The sequence below is a fragment of the Tamandua tetradactyla genome, chromosome 17 (genome assembly GCF_023851605.1).
Source record: "Tamandua tetradactyla isolate mTamTet1 chromosome 17, mTamTet1.pri, whole genome shotgun sequence".
In the NCBI taxonomy this organism is placed as follows: domain Eukaryota; kingdom Metazoa; phylum Chordata; class Mammalia; order Pilosa; family Myrmecophagidae; genus Tamandua; species Tamandua tetradactyla.
The window spans coordinates 64,708,123-64,728,803 of NC_135343.1; the positions used below are offsets into that span (position 1 = coordinate 64,708,123).

A 20,681-nucleotide genomic window follows, 5' to 3' on the forward strand; every position below is an offset into this window, starting at 1 on the left:
CTGTTTCCAATCCTTGATCAAGATGTCAGCCTCACTCCTTCATGCCCCTGTCACACTGACTCCCTCCTCCTCACCACCTCCACACCAGGAAGAGCAGAGAAGAACAACATGGCACATTCAGACCCTGACTATGATAAATACCAATGTACTGGGAATTCCCCCTTACATTTACCCCCTGAGAGACTCTTAACTAGGCAGCCCCTTTTCTCCCTCCTCCTGTCTTTCTGCCCTTACAGGCTCTAGGTGGCCTCAGTACCTCAAAGGAAAATATTCCCAACCAAGTGGTTAGAACTACAGAAATGTCTTTGAAGGAATAAGTAAGGGAAAGAGAAAGTGAAGGAAAAGTGCAATTAGAAAGGAGGTGAAGTATAACTACTTCAGTAACAAGGACAAGGAAGGCTTCAAGGAAAGACAGAGTCCATTGAAGGAAACTGTAGGAAGAAAGACTAAGTACTTGGCAGAAGTTTCAATATAAAGAGGTGGGAGGAGGGGGAGCAGCTGCCACCCTAGGACTCAGTGCCCCACAGCTGGGAGAGGAGGTTTGTGTTCGAGGCTGAAACACTGTGGGAGGATAGCTGTCATCTTGCTGACAGTAATAAGTGGCCACATCTTCAGCCTGGGCTCCACTGATTCTGAGAGAGAAATCTGTCCCAGACCCACTGCCACTGAATCGGTCAGGGATCCCAGATTCCCGGTTGGACGCACGATAGATGAGCAGTTTGGGAGCCTGTCCTGGTTTCTGCTGGTACCAGTGTAAGTAGTTGCTAACACTCTGGCTGGCCTTGCAGCTCATGGTGATGGTCTCCCCTGGAGTCACAGCCACAGAGACTGGAGACTGGGTCATCACGATGTCCCCACTGGCACCTGCATTCAGAAAAGAACAAGATCACACAATAAATCAGAAATATATAAATTCTATCCAAATGTAGGTTTCCTCATCTATCATATATAATCAGATCTATTTGATATGGAATAGTCTGTACACTCTGACCGTGAAAACCATCTCTCCAGCTTTATAAAGACATTGCTCTTCTGAAGTTCTCACCTGAGACCCAGAGCCCCAGGAGGATGAGGAGTTGGGACTGTGACAGCATCTTGCTCACCATCTGTTGCACTCAGGCCCCATCTCCAGGGAACCCCCATTAATAGAGACTGAGCAGCAGCCCAGTCCCCAGGAGTCTATGCAAATCAGCACAGGGTATAAAGGGAAACATGCTGTGCAGTGAGCTGTGAAGACAGATAAGGGAAGGAAGACGACAAAATAACATTACTACAGGAAAGGCGAGTGTAGTCCTGCAAATGCCCCAGAAATCAATGGAAAACTATTTTTCTCAGCAAACTTTAGAGAACTGCCGAATAAAATATTTAATTATCAACTTTATCATTCAAACTACCAATAATCCTCTTGTATGCTTAATATTTTAATGGACTATATTTGTCTGTGAGTGCAAAATATCTGAGTTAGTTGACCTAAAAATATGGTACCTGAAACTGGATGTAATACATTCATGTGATTGGATAGAATGAGGATTTAGTGCACAGATTATGTGTCTATCTCAGTCTATTCTGAATTTTAAGTATATATTTGAAGTTCTTTGACATCTCAAATCCCCTATAGATATCTCAATCCAGACCACCGATATTGTTCTGAACCCAAATAATGTCTCTGAAAATGAGTCACCAGATATTTACAGGTTGCCCTTGGCACTGCCTTTTACATCCACCAGTTTCTCAAATCACCATTCCTCAAACCAGTTTCACAAATAAAATATTACTTCACACACCTAAGGGGTAACTGCCCCACCTAGTGGTAATAGATTAAATAACTCCACCTCCAAAGGTATCAGAGCAGATTTGCACTAATTCCTACTGAAAACAAAAATATTTATAGAATTATACAAATACCAATACAAATCCTTCCAGGCCCAGAACATTGGGTTATGAATAAATGAAACTGAACCCCTGACCTCTTGAACCTTTCAATTATCTGGAGGAGGCAGACAATAAACGAATAATATTTCTGCAGCCTCTCTTATTCTGCTTTCTGTGATTTACTTCCTGTAGCAAAGCTGCTAATACAGGACAAATGGGGCAAGGTTCACCCAGGCCCATTGCATAGGACATCCCTCACCATAAGCAGAATCAGAGGAAGACTGAAAAAAATTGAGACAGTTTAACAATTTTGCACATAGCAAAATCTGTCCTGTATCATGATTTCCACTTTTCCTGAAAAGCAAACACCTTTCTGCCCCCAATAAATTTCCTTAATGTGGAACATCCTAAGGCATGTATCATTTCAATTCTAATTCATAATACATTTATTTTTCCATAGTTTGTCTCCTCATGAGCCCATTGTGTTATGTGAGGGTGCCATTTCCAGGTATCAGGAATGGGGTGGCACAGACCCAAACCAGCAGGAAGACATTCCTACTCAGTCAAAGGTCCACGTGTTCTTGGTCCACCACATATATGGGTATGGAAGATGCCAGTACTTTCTTCGTGTTTGCCCTCATCCCTCATGTTTTTTTTTCTAGCTGTTCCATGAAGTTGTTAATATACATGTATACTTAATTTGAACTTTACTTCATAATTGTCAGATTTCCTGCTCTGTTGCAGTAGAATTTCCTTCCTATGCCAACATATATTAAAGAACTTGAGATAGTCATGGATGACATGAGATGAAACAGGTTGTGTCATGTGAATGACTGAGTCAGAGGGGTCCACATGAAACATTGTGTGTGGAAATGTCCTCTTTGAAACTTGGGCAGTTGTCCTCATGCATGAGTGAGGCAGGGAGTTGGCCTGCAAAGCTCAGGGAAGAACACTTCCAAAAATGCACAGGATGTGGTCTTGGATGATTACAAAAGACAAAATTGTGAAAACCAAACAAGGGCCTGATTCTAGGGGAACCTTAAAGATTTGATGAAAGCTGAGGGTTTAGATTAAGTGCAGTGTGAGTCCATGGAACGCAAGTCAGATTTAATTAATTTTTTTTTAGCAGATACTCTCTGGCTTATTTTATGTGCATTAACACTGTGAGGAAATGGGAAGTGTGGAATGATTATCCTTTCTGTGCCAGCTGGGAATTTAACATTCCTATCCTCTCCTCTAGATTTTAAATTTAAATTTCCCCACTGCCAAAAATAAAATAGGGGTAAAACAATACTTCATAAAAGCAGCATTGTGGTAAGTAGAGTTCTAAGAGAGCTCTCAAGGTTCCTGAGTGCTGGCATGTAAAAACCCTATCCCAGTTCTTCAAACACTAATTGTATTCAGCTGTGAAGTGATTTGTGAACTTTATTTGCATATGAAATGAAACCTATTGACATTAAGATGAGTAGGTTATTCAAGTGGGCCTGACTATTTCACAGGACCCCTTGAAATATTCTTGTACTGCTCAGAGAATAAGAACTCAGTAAAAGTTCTTATTCTCATAGATAGGATTTGACATGGCAGAAAATATCTGATATTGGCTACCAAGGTTGAGGGGCCATGTTGGCAGGAAATGAGGGCAGCCTCTAGGACATGAGAGGCACAGACAGCAAGGAAATAGGATCACAATACCATGACCCAGGGAGCTGATTCTGTCCAACCACAACAGCTTGGAAGGGAACTCCAAGCTCTGGAAAGAACAGAGCCTCACTGACTTCTTGATTTTGTCCTACTAAGTCCTGGAGCAGAGAACACTTCACACTGTGCTCAGCCAGACTCCTGACCTACAGCACTGAGAACTAATGAACTGCTCACCGATTATTCAAAAATAAATACTAATATGTGTTTATCAATCAATCTCATGTTAAAGGAGATTCCTGAACACAGAGAGAAGAAACTGTCATCCCATTTACTTCATTGTTGAGTGATGTTGATTCCTCTCTCCTCCAGTACAATGAGTGTGTTTTACACCTCCATTACCCATGAATGATATCCTGTCATTAGACCACATCCATAGGGTTCAGGGCTGAATATTGTGCAATGAAACCAAAAAGAAGAACAAAATTAGCTTTAAAGATGGTCAGAATCTCTCCCTTCCTTGACTATAAGGCCATGTCCTCAAACAGTTGAAGGAATTCTGGGCAGGAATCTGTCATAGAGGGGAGTGATCTGGGGCCATCCCTAGAAGACTTGAACCTTTCTGCTGCCTGTGCATTTGTTCTCACTACCCCATGCCCTTACCTAGGAGCACGCAGCACACACTCACCTTCCTCTTGCAGATATGACATCAGGCTAAGTGAGTTATGAGGGTTGATTCACATGCAGCAGCTTTAACATGCATCAGAATCCCAAAGAATTATTGTGGTCTATGTAATTTTCGTTCTCCATTGTAGCTGCAGTCTCATGATGAATGTGATAATTTTCATTTTTGGATGAATGAGTGTACGTGATGATTTAACAAATTGTTACTAAAGAGGCAAAAACTAATTGTTCATATTAAAATAATGAGATTAGTTGGAAAACACATAGAATGTTCATGTACAAAATAAAATACTGTTCTACTGATTTCAAATAGGGGCATTGCAGTAGCAGAGACCAGGATGTCACAACATTCTTACAACAAATTCATGGAAAGCTCATATGACATGTGCTGATTTGGATCCTAGAATGGGAAAAATACATTAGAAAGCAAATGGTTAAACCTGAATAAAGTCTGGATTCCAGTGATTACTATTTTACCAGTATAAATAGCTCAGTTTTGCAAATAAACATTGATTATGTAAGAAGTTAGCATCAAGAGGAAGGGGGTGAATATGTAAAGGAACTCTCTGCACTGCCTCTGCAAATTTTCTATGAATCTAAAATTACACCAAAGGAAAATAAACATTATAGAAAACATGGAACGCTGCTTGGGAAGAGCTGAGTGAGACTGTGGTGTTACCAAGTGAGGTGTGCTAAAGATGACCTAGTGTAAGTTACCATTCCCAAAAGCCACACCCCACCTGGAGTGACATTAGTGATCTCACCCTGACATTCAGCATCTCAAATGAAAGTGAAAGCTGGACATTACTTGGAAAATGTGCTTCTTTGACTGCTGATTTTCCTCATCTCATTGGATCCTTTGGTCTGAAACACATCCTTCAGAGCAGAAATACTCAAGCCAGGGTATGCATCACCAAGGGTGGATGCAAAGGTTTTCCCAGAAGTTCATGGTGCGATCAGCTGTAATGTGCTTACTTTCTACATCTTTGTGTTCTGCTCAGTCTTTCTTAAATGGATCAGTCCAAGATCAATCAAGTTGTCCTGCTGATTCTTTTTTCCCACTTTCAACATCATATTAAAGCTTTTCTGCTTAAATTTAATTTTTTGCTTTTAATTAAGAAAAAAATGGTACCACTCAACTCAGCATAGGCAGTTCTTTGGGATCCAAACCTCTGTCATGACAAATGAAGGGGACTCTCACATTTCCACTAGTGTCAACATTAAGAATAAGTGATTCTAAAATCTAGAAACAGTTCCGTGGTGACCAATGTTTTACATTCAACAATATGGAAAGAGAATCTAATTGAATTGTTGGTCTAAATATTCCACAATTCAGTTATCTAATTTCCAATTCAAATCTATGGTCTAGTTTTCATTGATGATTGTTTTTTGGCTTCCTGCTTAAATTTAGTAACTGTCTGGTGAAACTTTTCCTGTTAATAATTGCACATAGCTAATGTCAGCAAAGTTAAGTTGTGCTACTACTTTGTATAACTGGAATACACATTTCCAATTTTTTTTTTACATTTTTTATTGTATAATATAACATACATACAAAGCAAAGAAGAGAAAGTGTGACTACATTTGAGCAACTAAACAGGTCCTCCAGATGTCACTCTTAGGCATACTTATAGGTAGGCCAAGCTTCTCCACTACCTACATACGTTTCAAAAGTTTAAGCCTCAAGACTAAGGGCTTGACCTATTGCTTTGGGTGTCTCTAATATTTCACACAATATCAGGGCATTCCCTCATGGTAAAGTGTAATAGTTCCACATTTTATCTCTCCTCTCTCAAGGGACTTTGCCAATACTTTTTGACTTTCTTCTTAATATATTCTTGGATGTATCCAGGCATTACATTACAATATACAGGATTAAATGCCCTCATTCTTATTCTGAGTTCCCTGTGTTTCAATCATTCAATAAGCTATCCAGAAGGCCAAGTTAGATTAAGTGCTTTTGAAAATCTTGGTTTCAGACAAAATAAACCTTTCTTCCCTTGGTCTCAAAGAGTAAGTGCAGTTCTAAATTATAAATAATGTCTTCCTAACCCTTGTGTTCTCAAATACTTTAATCCCAAACCGATCAGCTTTCCTCTTATCTCTCAATACCAGATTGTAGATATATATATAAAACAGCCTTTCAAAATCCAGAAATAATAATTTCCTCTTTGGACTAAATGTGTCTTCTATAAGAGCTTACAATCTAGGCCTCTTTTCTTACAAGTATATTCCAAAGGAGACCATTCAATAATTGTTCTTTAGTTTCTGGCTTATTTTGTCTTACCAAATGTCCTACAGGTTCATTGACATCGCCACATACCTCACAACTGTGTTCCTTTTTGTAGCAGCACAATATTTGGTCATACATATACACCATCATTCGCCAATCTCAGTCAGTGCATCCTTCAACCACCTGCATTGATTAGGCATCATGTATACTGCCTGAAGTCCACAGTCCATCAACACTCTAAATTTTTGATAATTTCATTGTTCCCCAGAGAAAAATAGCCAACAAACACCCTCTCATGAAATAGGAAAGCTAAACCTCCCCTTAACTCTTGTCACTCCACCCAGTGCTTATCCCTACTGTTGCTGTGGTACTGCTGTTGCTTTCCTATTAAACATCACCCATTGCATGCAATTGCAGTTTTCTTCCTGAGTTCTGGACTTAAACATTCTTTGAACATGAGTCATACAACTGAAGCAGTTCTTGTGAGAACTAATGTATATTTCTCATGCTAATCAGTGGGACACACAGGTCTATACAACCCCTTTAAATCTTGTTCACCTTTATTATAGTAATATTACTTATAGATCTCCTAAAGAACCACCTGCACTTCTATCTATTCCCTTCCATTTGAGTTCAACCATATTAGATAACTGTTCACCCATCTCTAGCTTTTATGTATCTCTAAGTCACTTATATCCTGTATTATAAGGCTCTAATTTGACCTTTACTGTGGCCATAAAAATGAAGTCTTACAGTATCTATCCTTTTATGCTTGGCTTATTTCACTCAGCCTTATGTCCTCAAGGCACATCCATTCGTCATGGACTTCAGGACATCGTTTTGTCTTAATGCTGACATTTTGTTAATCCACTCATCTTTTGATGGGAATTTGGACTGTTTCCATCTTTTAACAATTGTGAAATACGCTTCTATGAAAATCAGTGTGCAAATGTCCACTTGTGTCACTGTTCTCAGCTCTTCTGGGTATGTACCAAGTAGTGCTAGTGCTGGGTCATAGGGCAATTTGATATTTAGTTTCCTAAGGAACCACCAAACTGTATTCCATAGTGACGGTAAATTCCCACCAGCAGAGCATAAGTGTCCCAATTTCTCCACAGCCTCTCCAACATTTGTAGGTCACTGTTTGTTTAATAGCAGCCATTCTTATAAGTGTGAGGTGGCATCTCATTGTAATGTTGATCTGCAGTTCCCTTTTAGCTAATGAAAATGAGTATAGCTTCATGTGTTTTTGAGACACTGTATTTTCTCTTCAGAAAAATGCCTATTCATATCTTTAACCATTTTTAATTAGGTTGTTTGCTCTTTTGTTGTTGAATTGTATGATTTCTTTGGGTATGCAGGATATCAAACTGTCCAATATGTGATTTCCAAATATTTTCTCCCATTGAGTTGGCTGCCTCTTCACCTTTTAATGTAGTCTTTTGAGGAACAGAAGCATTTTATTTTGAGGAGTTCCCATTTATCTATTTTTTCTTTTATTGCTTGTGTTTTGGGTGTAAAGTTTAGGAAGATACCTCCTATTACTTGAAGGTAATAGTCTTGAAGATGTTTCCCTACATTTTTTTCTAGGAACTTTATGGTGCTAGTTCTTATACTTAGGTGTTTAATACATTTTGAGCTAATTTTAGTATGGGACAGAAGATACAGGTCATCTTTCATTCTTTTGGCCTATTGATATCCGGTTCTGCCACACACATTTGTTGAGAACACTATTTTGTCCCAGTTCAGTTTATTTGATGGCCTTATCAAAAATCTGTCGACCATAAATTTGGGGGTCTATTTCTGCACTCTCAGTTCAATTCCATTGGTCAATGCCTCTATCTTTGTATTATAAGGCTCTAATTTGACCTTTACTGTGGTCATAAAAATGGAGTCTTACAGTATCTATCCTTCTATGCTTGGCTTATTTCACTCAGCCTTAGGTCCTCAAGGCATATCCATGCTATTTTGAACATGATGGTTTTATAATAAATTTTAAAGTCAGGAGGTGTTAATCCTCCCACTTCATTCTTCTTTTTTGGATATATTTAGCTATTTAGGGTCCCCATCCTTTCCAGATAAATTTAGTAACTACCTTTTACAAGTCTTCAAAGTACGTTGTTGGAATTTTAATTGGAACTGTGTTGAATCTGTAGATCAATTTGGGTGGTATGGATACCTTAACTATATTTAACCTTCCTATCCATAAGCAGGGAATGTCTTTTCATCTATTTAAATCTGCTTTGATTTATTTTAGTAATGTTATGTAGCTTTCTATGTACAAGTCCTTTACATCTCTAGTTAAGTTCATTCCTAAATCCTTGGTTCATTTAATTGCTATTTTGAATGGATTTTTTTCTTTAACTGACTCCTCAGTTAGTTCATTGCTTGTGTTTAGAAATGTTACTAATTTTTCAAATAAATTTTATATCCTTCTACCTTGCTGAATTTGTTTATTAGCTCAAGTCACTTTGTTGTAGATTTGGCAGGATTTTCCAGTTATAATATCATGTCATATGCAAATGATAAGAGTTTGACTGCTTACTTTCCAGTTGATATGCCTTTTATTGCTTTGTCCTGCTTGATTCAGCTAGTTAACACTTCTTGTACAATAATGAAAAATAGAGGTGACAGTGGGTGTCTTTGCCTCATTCCTTATCTTGTGGGGAAGGTTTTCAGTTCCTCTGCATTGAATATGATGCTGTCTATTGATTCTCATATATGCCCTTTATTATACTCAGGAAATTACTTTTGATTCCTATCTTTTGAAGTTTATTTATCAGAAATGGATGTTGAATTTTATCAGATGCTTTCTCAGCATCAATCAAGATGATCATGTGCTTTTTCCTTGTGATTTGTTAACAAGCTGTATTACATTAATTGATTTTCTTGTGTTGAACCATTCTTGCATTATTGGTACAAATTCCAATCAGTTGTTGTGATTTGATTTGCTAATATTTTGTTGAGAATGTTTATATCTATGTTCATTAGGGTGATCAGCCTAAAGTTTTCCTTTCTTATAGCATCTTTACCCAGCTTTGGTATTAAAATTATATTAGTTCCATCAAATCTCTTAGGTAGTGTTCCTTTTTCCTCAATTTTTTGGAAAGGTTTGAGCAGGATTAGTATTAGTTCTTTTCAGAATGTTTGATAAAATTCCCCTGTGGATCCATTTGGCACTGGCATTTTTGTTGTAGATAGATTTTTCTTGCCTGACTGACACTTTATGATTTTGCTTGGAATGTTAGCATAAAATAATGCCCAGGGGAAAGAAACTTGATGGGCATTTAGTGCTGTCAACTATGAAAACAGGGTTTCGTTGTGAATAAAGATTGTTTTCCATCTATTGATCAAGGTGCCAGCTTCAATCCCCTCTCCCATTCCCTGCCCCCTCCTCACCAACTGGAAACCAGGTGTGGGAGAGCAGAGAGCAGCTTGAACTGCAGGGAATAAAAGGAAAAAGTCACACACTCAGACCCTAACTATTCGAAATACCAATGCACCAGGAATTCCCCCTTACATTTCCCCTCTGGGAGACTCCTAACTAGGCAGCTCCTTTTCTCCCTCCTCCTGTCTCTCTACTCTTACAGGCTCCAAGCAACCCCAGTACCTCAAAGGAAAATATTTCCAACCAAGTGGTTAGAACTACAGAATTGTCTTTGAAAGAATGACTAAAGGAAAGAGAAAGAGTGAAGGAAAAGGGCAGTTAGAAAGGAGGTAGGTATAACTGCTTCAGTAACAAGCACAGGGAAGGCTCCAAGGAAAGACAGAATCCATTGAAGGAAACAGTAAAACAAAAAGACTGACTAACTACTAGGAAGAAAGTCACAAAATGAAGAGGTGGGAGGAGGGGGAGCAGCTACTGCTGCAAGACTCAGTGCCCCACAGCTGGGAGAGGAGGTTTGTGTTTGAGGCTGAAGCACTTTGGGAGGAGAGATGTTTCTTTGCTGACAATAATAACTGGCCACACCCTCAGCCTGGGCTCCACTGATTCTGAGAGAGAAATTTGTCCCAGACCTATTGCCACTGAATTGGTTGGGGACCCCAGAAGCCCGGTTGGATGCAAGATAGATAAGCAGTTTGGGATCCTGTCTGGGTTTCTGCTGGTACCACTTTAAGTAGTTGTAAACACCCTGGCTGGCCTTGCAGCTCATGGTGACAGTCTCCCTTGGAGTCACAGCCACATAGACTGGAGACTGGGTCATCACAATGTCCCCACTTGCACCTGCAGTCAGAAAAGAACAAGATCACACAATAAATCACAAGTATATAAAATATATATTTACATGCAGTTTTCCTCATTTATCAATATAATCAGATCAGTTTGAGATGGAACAGTCTGTACACTCTGCACGTGAAAACCATCTCTCCAGCTTTATAAAGACAATGCTCTTCTGAAGCTCTCACCTGAGACCCAGAGCCCCAGGAGGATGAGGAGTTGGGACTGTGACAGCATCTTGCTCACTGTCTGGTGCACTCAGGTCCCATCTCCAGGGAACCCCCATTAATAGAGTCTGAGCAGCAGCCAAGTCCCCAGGAGTCTATGCAAATCACAACAGGGTATAAAGGGAAATATGCTGCGCAGTGAGCTGTGAAGACAGATAAGGGAAGGAAGGGGACAAAATAACATTATCACAGGAAATGTGAGGGTAGCCTTGCAAATGTCACAGAAATCAACTGAACACTGCATTTCAACAAACTTTAGGAAAATGTTAATTTAAAATATTTTATTATCAACTTTATGCTTCAAAAACTACCTGTCATCATCTTGTATACTTCATTTTGTAATTGAATATATGTGTAAGTGAGTGTAAAATTTCTGAACTTAATTAATTGACCTTTAAATATATGGTGCCAGAAACTATGTGGAATGTATTCATACAATTAGACAGTATGAGGACGTATTATGCAAATTATGTGTCTATTCTGAACTTTAAATATGTATTTGAAGTTCCTCTTTGACTGGTCAGTGTCACCTCAGTATATCCAAAACCAAACCACTGATATTGCTATCAACTCAAATGATGTCCCCAAATATGAGTCACCAGATACCTACAACTTGCCCTTGGCACTGCCCTTTAGGTCCACCAGTGTCTCAAATCACTAATGAAACATTCACAGACTGAAGGGGTCACTGCCCCACCTCATGGCAATGCATAAAATAGCTTCAGCTCCCCAAGGTCTCAGAGCAGATTTGTCATTTATTTCTACCCAAACCAAAAATATTTATAGAATTATACAGATATTGATACAAACCCTTCCAGGCTTAAGACATTAGATTTTAAATAAATGAAACAGAACCCCTGACCTCTTGAATATTTCTATTATCTAGGAGAGACAGACAATAAACAAGGGATATTTCTGCAGCCTCTGCTATCCTGCTTCTCTGAGATTTACCCCCTGCAGCAAAGCTGCCGATAAAGGATATGTGGGGCCAGGTCGATCCAGGTCTGTCACACAGGACATCCCTCACCATGAGTCAAAGGAAGAGAGAATAAATTGAGACAGTTTAACAATTTTGTCCATAACATAATCTCTCCTTTATCAAGATTTCCACTTTTCCTACAAAACAACCACCCTTCTGCCTCCAAAAATTTCCCTTATTGTGGAACATCCTAAGCATGCAGTATTCCAATTCTAATTAACAATACAGCTATTTTTCCATATCTTGTATCCTTATGAGCACATTACCTTAAGCAGGGCTGCCATTTCCAGGCATTCAGAAATGGGGCGACACAGACCCAAACCACCGGGAAGACATAGGATCACTATGTTTTTTGTCCACCACCTATAAGTGTTTGAAGATGCCAGTACTTGCTTCATTTTTGCCCTCATCACCCATGGGTTTTATCCCTTCTTTCCATGTAGTTAATACACATATAGTCTTAATTTAAATTTCTACTTTGTAGTTGACAATTTTCCTGCTTCAATACAGTAGAATGCCCTTCCTATACTGACATAGATTAAAAACTTGAGATAGTCATGGATGACATGAGATGAAACATGTTCTGTCATGTGAATGACTGAATCAGAGGGGTCCAAATGAAACATTGTGTGTGGAAATTTCCTCTTTGAAACATGGGCAGTTGTCCTCATGCATGAGTGAAGCAGGGAGTTGGCTCGCAAAGCTCAGGGAAGAACACTTCCAAAAATGTAAACGATGTGGTCTTGGACGATTAGGAAAGACAAAATTGTGAAAGCAGACAAGGGCATGATACTAAGGGAAACTTAAAGATTCAGTGAAAGCTGAGGGTTTAGATTAAGTGCAGTGAGAGTCCATGGAGCATGAGTCAGAATTAGCTATTTTTTTTTAGCGAGTACTCTCTAGGTCATTTTATGTACATTAACACTGAAATGAAGCAAGAAATGTGGACTCCTCATGCATTCTGTGCCTGCTGGGAAGCTAGCACTTCCATCCTTTCCTCTAAAGCCATATAATGAGCTTTTAAATTTATATTTACTAGAACTTCCCAGTGCCAATACAAAAAAATTGAACAATACAATATTTGATAAAGATAAAAACAGCATGTGGTAAGTTGACATTTTAAGAGGGTCTTCAAGCTTCATGGCTACTGGTATGTACAAACTCTATTCCAGTTCTTCAAACAACACTTATATTCTGCTGTGAAGTGATTTTGCATATTTAAGGAAATCTGTGGATTTTAACTACATATGAAATGAAATCTGTTGACACTGAGAAGGGGAGATTGTTCAAATGGGTGTGACCATTTCACAGGAGCCCATTAAATATTGCTGTACTGGCCACAGACTAAGAAATCAGTAATGTTCACCGATAATCAGGATCTGACAAGGCAGGAACTATCTGATGTTGAATGTGGAGGTTGAGGGACCGCGTGGGAAGGGATGAGGGCAGCCTCTAGGATATGAGGACAGTTAGCCAATAAGGAAATAGGATCTCAAGCCTACCACTCAGCGAACTGATTCTGTCCAACCACATAAGCTTGGAGGAGAATTCTAAGCTCTGGAATGAAGAGAGCCTCACTGACTCCTTGATTTACCCTCCTAAGACCTTGAGCAGAGAACCCTTCATGCTGTGCTCAGTGAGACTACTGACTTTCAGCACTGAGAAATAATAAAGTGCTAACTGGTTATTAACTGATAAGATCTAATATGTATTTATGAATGAATCACATGTTAAAAAGGGATTCCTGAATCCAGAGAGCAGGAACTGTTATCCCATTTACTTCATTGCTGAGTGATTTTTACTCATATTTCTTCCAGTACAATGAGTGTGTTTTATGTCCCTTTTACCAACAGATGATTTCCTATCTTTACAGCACATCCCCAGGATCAGGGCTGAATACTGTGCTATGAAAACACAAAAAAGAACAGAATTAGCTTTAAAGGTTTTCAGAATCTTTTCCTTCTTTTACTATAAGACCACATTCTCAGAAAATTGAAGGGATTCTAAGCAGGAATCTATCACAGTGGGGAGTGATCTGGGGACATCCAAAAAAGACCTGAACCTCTCTTCTGCCCGTACATTTGCTCTCACTACCTCATGCCCTTACCTGGGAAAATTCAGCACACATGTTCACCTTGCAGATATAACATCAGGCTAAGTTGTAAAGATCAATTCATACACAGCCAGCATTAACATGTGTCAGAGTTCTCAAACAATTGCTGTTGTCTATGTAAGGTTCTTTTCCCATTGTCACTACAGTTCCCTCATGAAAGTTCCCAATTACATTTTCAGATGAATTAGTAAATGTTATGATTTAGCAAATTGTTAATCAAAAAGCAGAAAAATTGTTCTTATTAAAATAATGAGATTGGTTGAAAACATATATAATGCTCATGTATAAAATAAAATACTGTGCTATTAATCTCAAATAGCAGTGACCATGTCATTCTTCAGTAAAATGTACCCAAAATTCTGGGAACAAATTCATGGAAAAACACATACAACATGTGATGCTGGTTTGGATCCTAGAACAGGAAAGGAACATTTAAAAAATGGTTAAACCTGAATAAACTTGGAGTCCAGTTAGTATTATTTAACCAGTTTGAGAAGTTCATCTTTGCAAATGAACCAGGATTTATATAAGATGATAGTATCAGGAGCAAGAGGGTGAAGGTGTAATGGAATTATCTGTACTTTCTATGTAACATTTCTATAAATTTAAAATGATTCCAAAAGTTTCTTTAGAGAAACATGGAATGACACTTGGGAAGAGCTGAGTGAGACAATACTGTTGTCAAGTGAGAGTTTCCAAGCATTATGAAGTGTAAGGTAACATTCCCAAAAGCCAGACCCCATCAGGAGGGATGTAGCTCTTGCTCTGACATTCAACATCTCATTTGCAAGTGAGATCTGGGCACTACTTGAAACACATGCTTCTTTGACCCCTGATTTTCCTCACCTCTTTGGATCCTTTTGTCCAAACACATATTGCTTAGAACAGAACAATTCAAACCAGGGAATGTGTCACCATGGGTGGATGCAAAGGTTTTCCCAAAGGTTCATGGGCATGACAAGCTGCAATGCAATTCCTTTCTACATCTTCAAGTTCTGCTCAAAGTCTTTCCTAAATTGGTAAGTCCAAGAAGAGTCAAGTTGTGCTGCTGATTCTCATTTCCCACTTTCAAGATAAAATTAACCATCTTCAAACTTTAATTTTAAAAAAAATGCTGCAATTGAACTCATTATAGGGATTTTCTTGGGATCCACACCTCTGTAGAACTAAATGAAGTGAATTCTTACATTCCCACTGGTGTCAACATTAAGAGTGAATGACTAAAGGTGGAAAAAGTTATGTAGTACCCAAAGTTTTCATTCAACAAAATAGAAGACTGACAGGACTGGGATGAAAGGAAGATGTAACTATGTAAGAGGCATCATAGGAAAGCAATGATCCTCCATTGAAATGTGGAAGAAAGGGGTCTCAGTGAAGGAGACCAAAAAGTCAAGGAAATATACTTCCCACAAGAGCCTGCAGGGTGTAAAGCAGCCATGCCAGCATACTGATTTTTAGTCAGTGTTCTAGTTTGCTAGCTGCCAGAATGCAATATGCCAGAAATGGAATGGCTTTTAAAAGGGGGAAGTTAATGAGTTGCTAATTTACAGTTCTAAGGCTAAGAAAATGTCCCAATTAAAACAAGTCTATAGAAATGTCCAATCTAAGGCATCCATCCAGGGAAACATTCCTTGGTACAAGAAGGCCAATGAAATTCAGGATTTCTCTCTCAAGTGAGAAGGCACATGACAAACTCAGTCAGGGCTTCTTTCTCAGCTGAAAGGCTACATAGTGAATGTGGCATCATGTGCTAACTTTCTCTCCTGGCTTCCAGTTTCATGAAGCTAATCAGGAGATGTTTTACTTCTTCATCTCCAAAGGTCACTGGCTGGTGGACTCCCTCTTGTGGTGCCACAGCATTCTCTGCTCTCTCTGAATCTCACAATCTCCAAAATGTTTCCTCTTTTATTGTTCTCCAGTAAATCAATCAAGACCATGTCATCACTAATCCAGTTGAACAATCTCTCTTGACTAAATCACATCATCCAGGGAGATGATCTGATTATAGTTTCAAACATATAGTATTGAATAGGGATTACTCTACCTTTATGAAATGGAATTTTGAGTACAACATGGTTTTTCTAGGAGGCATACATCCTTTCAAACCAGCACAGTCAGTGAGACCCTTTTTTATGGGCTTCTTACCTCCAGGAATGTGTAATGATGAGTTTCTAATTTTTGAGTCAATAGATCTGTGGTATTTTGTTTTCATCTACCATAAAAACCAATACCAAGATCTTTACTGCATTTTCCTATAGTAACTTCCCACAATGGGGAATCCAGAAGACATTTCATATATTAATTGTCAGAGCGCACATACTCTCTGGGAAACTGACATGTTGTGCAAATCCAGGCCTGTGTTGGGAGGAAGCATAGGGTGAGAAGTAGAAGGATTTGTGCTCAAGGAAGGCTCAGTGGGAGGACAGCTGTCATGTAGCTGAGAGAGAAGCCATCCGCCACACCTTTAGCCTTGAGCCTGCTGATGCTCAGAGTGAAATTTGTAGCTGACGCCCTGCCACTGAATCAGTGAGGAACCCCATTCAGCCAGGTAGATACACAGGAAAGGACAGTTTAGTGGCCTGTCTTCATTTTGCTGGATCCAGGCAAAGTAGATCTTCTGGATGAAGCTCTATGAAATGGTCTGGCTATATAGAGAGATTCTCTGTAGGAGACACAGAAACTGAGACCAGTGTTGACAAAAAAATCAGTTTGGACAAAAATGTAATATAAATGCGTTATGTCCAAAAAATTTTTTAAATATTTATTTACAATAACATGCATAAAATCGATAGAATTCATTATTGCACTCTTTATCTAATATCAGTTTTCCTAATTCTCAAAGATAATAATCTGGATGAAGGAAAGTGTTTAAGCCTCTCACCTTGGAATCAGCAACAAAACTGAGGATCTGTGTCTGTGACATCATCATCCTGTTGTTGACATGTTAGTCACTGCTTGGATTACATTGCAGAAAAAAAGGCCCATTGGTAAAGCCCTAGCAGCTGCCTAGGCCCAGAGGGGTATATTAGAATGCAGAGAGCAATTACAGAAGCAAATTCAGTGAGCAATCAGCTTTGAATGTATAAAAAGTAAAGGAAGAGCCGAAGACATCATCGCAGATAATATGACTCTGTGATGATGAAAGACATTGAAATCAGTATTTAAATTTCTAATAAATGTTCAGAATTTGAAATATAAAATGGATTTGCAAAATTAATAATTTCTCATTTAACTCCCTACAAGCAATAAGGTGGTCTATGAAGAGCATCTATTTTCAGGACATCTATATGTTAATATCTGTACCACCTTAAAACAGCTAAGACCTGAAAAGATAGTATGATATTTTGGATGTCTTATAGACAAGGAATGTATTAGCATTGAAGGTGCTTTGTTCAGGAATATATTGAAAACCTTGAATCTGCATTACAGTTTCTGGGAAAGACCAGAGGGACAGAAGTGGTATCCTAAAGTCCACTGGTTGGAAAGTTCTCAGGTAGACCAGTGTTCCCTTGACCTGGGATTTTCTTCACCTCTATCCTCATAGGAGTAGCAAGTGAAATCTGGAACAAACCTCTCTCTCATCTCAGATGCTGGGAATTAGACAGGGTGAATGAAGATCAAACACTTCCCTGTACCAACAACCCAGGTGGGTGGGTCTGGAAATTTCAAACCTTGAATTGGGTTTAAACTCTATTTGGTAGCATCCAAAAGCACAGGGAAGAAAGACATCTAAAACCTCTCTTGAGGACAGTGCTCTACTCAAAAGTATCAACTATTCCTATAAATTATTTTTGAATTGCTGAAATCAGCAAGATGTCAGAGACTTCTCACACCAACAAAAATAAGTGTATCTGAACATGAAAAGCCTGAATAACTACAGAGTAACACACAGCAGACAAGTTCTATTAGACTTCAGTTTTCAAATTTCCAGTGCTTTATTAAAGGAAATGATACAAATGTGAAAATATCTGTAAAGAAAGGAAACTATAAATAATAACATTGCACTCTTACTAATTCCTTCCCAAAAACACAGAGCCAAGCCTTTTCCTTTGTACATTATCTGAATCATGCCTTGCATGTGAACCCATATTAGCAGGATTTTTAAAGATGTGAGTTTTAGTTAAGACATGGGCAACTGATTAATTTGGGTTTTAATCAATATTAACTGGAGTTGTTTATAAACAGAATGAAATTCAGATTTACGGGAAAAGCCAGAGTGCAGCAAGACATTGGAAGACAACAGAACCCAGAGGGGATAGAAGATGTGGCTGTGTGCATTTCCCTGTTCCTTATCCTCTCTTGAGGACTCTAGAAAAGATGATTAACACCAACCTTGAATTGGGTGGGTCCTATGCCCTTGGAAAGAACCTAATTAAAATGTCCTGCCAACAATAAAGGATTAGAAGACCATAGCTTTTTTGGGGTACATACCTGATTCAAACCAGCACACATTTTCTTTTATCTTGAAAAAGGACAAACGGAAATAAGTTGTTGATCTGACAAATAAAAACCAAAAGTTGAAATGATTGAAGTAAGGATGATTTTCACAGTAATAACACTGAATGTTATTGGATTAAAGTCCTCAAGAAAAAAGACACATATTGGCATAATGGATAAAATACAGAATCTGACTATGGGCTTTTTAAAAGTGGCTCATTTTAGACAAAAGAATACGAATAAGTTGGAAGTGTAAGTACATAAAATCATATTGCACACAAGAAATAATGAAATAAAAGCTGGGGAATCTATACTAATACCAGAAAAAATAGACTTTAAATGCAATAAAATGCTATAAAGGATAAAGAAGGACACTATATACTGGCAAAGAGAAAATTCACTAGGAAGGAATAGCATTCACAAATATGCATATATCTAATCAATGTGGCCCAAATTCATGAGCCATACCATGGTGTGCTGGTTTGAAATGATGTATGTACCTTAGAAAAGCCATGTTTTAATCCTAATCCCATTTTATAAAGGCAGTCATTTCTTCTAATCCCTATTCAGTATTGAATGTTTGAAACTGTAATTAGATCATTCCCCTGGAGATAATGATTTTATCAAGAGTGGTTGTTAAACTGGATTAGCTGGAGGCATGTCTCCACCCATTTTGTTGGGTCCTGATTAGTTACAGAAGTCATATAAAACAGGAAATATTTTGGAAAAGGAGAGATTCAGAAAGAGCAGAAAGTCCTGTGACCACGAAGCAGAGTCCATCAGCTGGCAGCCTTTGGAGATAAAGAAGGAAAATCCCTCCTGGGAAGCTTCATGCAACAGGAAGCCAGGAGAAGAAGCTAGCAGATGATTCCGTGTTTGCCATGTGCCCTTTCAGATGAGAGAGGAACCCTGACCATGTTCACCATGTGCCTTCTCACTTGATAGAGAAACCCTGAACTTCATCAGCCTTCTTGAACTAAGATATCTTTCCCTAGATGCCTTAGATTGGATATTTCTATAGACTTGTTAGGGACATTGGGACCTTCTCTTGGTCTTGGAAATGTAAACTAGCAACTTATTAAATTCCCCCTTTTAAGAGCTATTCCATTTTGGGTATATTGCATTCCAGCGGCTAGCAACTAGAACACATGGCAAAACTGAAGTTGAGAAATAGATTTCTACATAAAAATAGTGGGAAATGTCAATGCACCACTCTCTGCATCAGAGCAGCTAAACAGAGGCTCAACAAAGACAAAGTGAACCTAAATAATATTATAAACAAACTAGATCTAACAGACATATAGAGAATATTGAATCAAAAAACAGCACTATAAGCATTCTTTGACATGCTCATGGAAAATTCTCCAGGATAGACCACATGCTGGGGTACAAACAGGTCTTAAAAGTTTTTAAATTATTGAAATAGTACAAAGTGCTTTCTCTGATCATAATGGAATGAAGGAGGAAATCAATAACAGATGAAGAACAGGAAATTTCACTTATATGTGGAGGGTCCAGAACATGCTCTTAAACAATTTTGCATCAAAGAAGAAACTGTAAGAGAAATTGTTGTTTTGTTTTCATTGCCCCTGTACATTTTATCTTTTGCTTTTATTTTATTGTGTTTTATTTTTCAACTATTTTCTTGATTTCTCTAGTTTTCTTTTGGTGATGTATATAATTTGATTTTGTCTAAACTTTTGCATATAGATTTCATTCTTTTTAAAATTATTTTACTGTTTGTCCTTGACTTTACAACTTAACTACATGTATTTTTAACCTACACTTTTGCACTTCACGTATAGTGTAGGTAACAGAAGAGTCCTTCCAACTTTTCCCCCATCTATTATAACATCGTTGTCATGTTTTGCTTTATTATTTTATAATACGATATTGTTTCAAGTCGCTTATCCATAAATTATCCAAAATAGTGTTGCTATTATTAAAAACAAACTGTTATCTGCTATTCAGTTAAGAACAAGAAACATAAAAGACTCTACTTTACCTATATTTATTCCTTCTCAAATGCTTTTCCTTTCTCTTGACACATCTGCATTTCCAACTTCTATCATTTCCTTTCTCACTCATCAACTTTGTTTACCATTTATAGCAAGAAAAAATTGTGAATTCCACCCAGGGTTTGTATTTCTGAGATCATCTTTATTTCTCCAGCAGTTTTAAGGGTAGTTCTGAATCTAGAATCCTAAATTTGTATCAGTGTTTTTTTCTTACGTTAAATATTTCACTCAATTCTTCATGCTTGCATGGATTATGGATAG

The 20,681-nt window shown here is 38.2% G+C and overlaps 1 pseudogene across 1 annotated transcript in view; it reads right to left on the reverse strand.

The window, feature by feature from the left end:
• Nucleotides 1-466: 466 nt before the first annotated feature.
• The window catches only part of LOC143661202 (immunoglobulin kappa variable 3-11 pseudogene), a 150,520-nt pseudogene continuing 130,305 nt past the window's right edge, over nucleotides 467-20,681 (reverse strand). Inside the window, exon 2 of the transcript XR_013164441.1 lies at nucleotides 467-864. The product of XR_013164441.1 is annotated as an immunoglobulin kappa variable 3-11 pseudogene (transcript). The remainder of the gene's footprint in view (nucleotides 865-20,681) is intronic.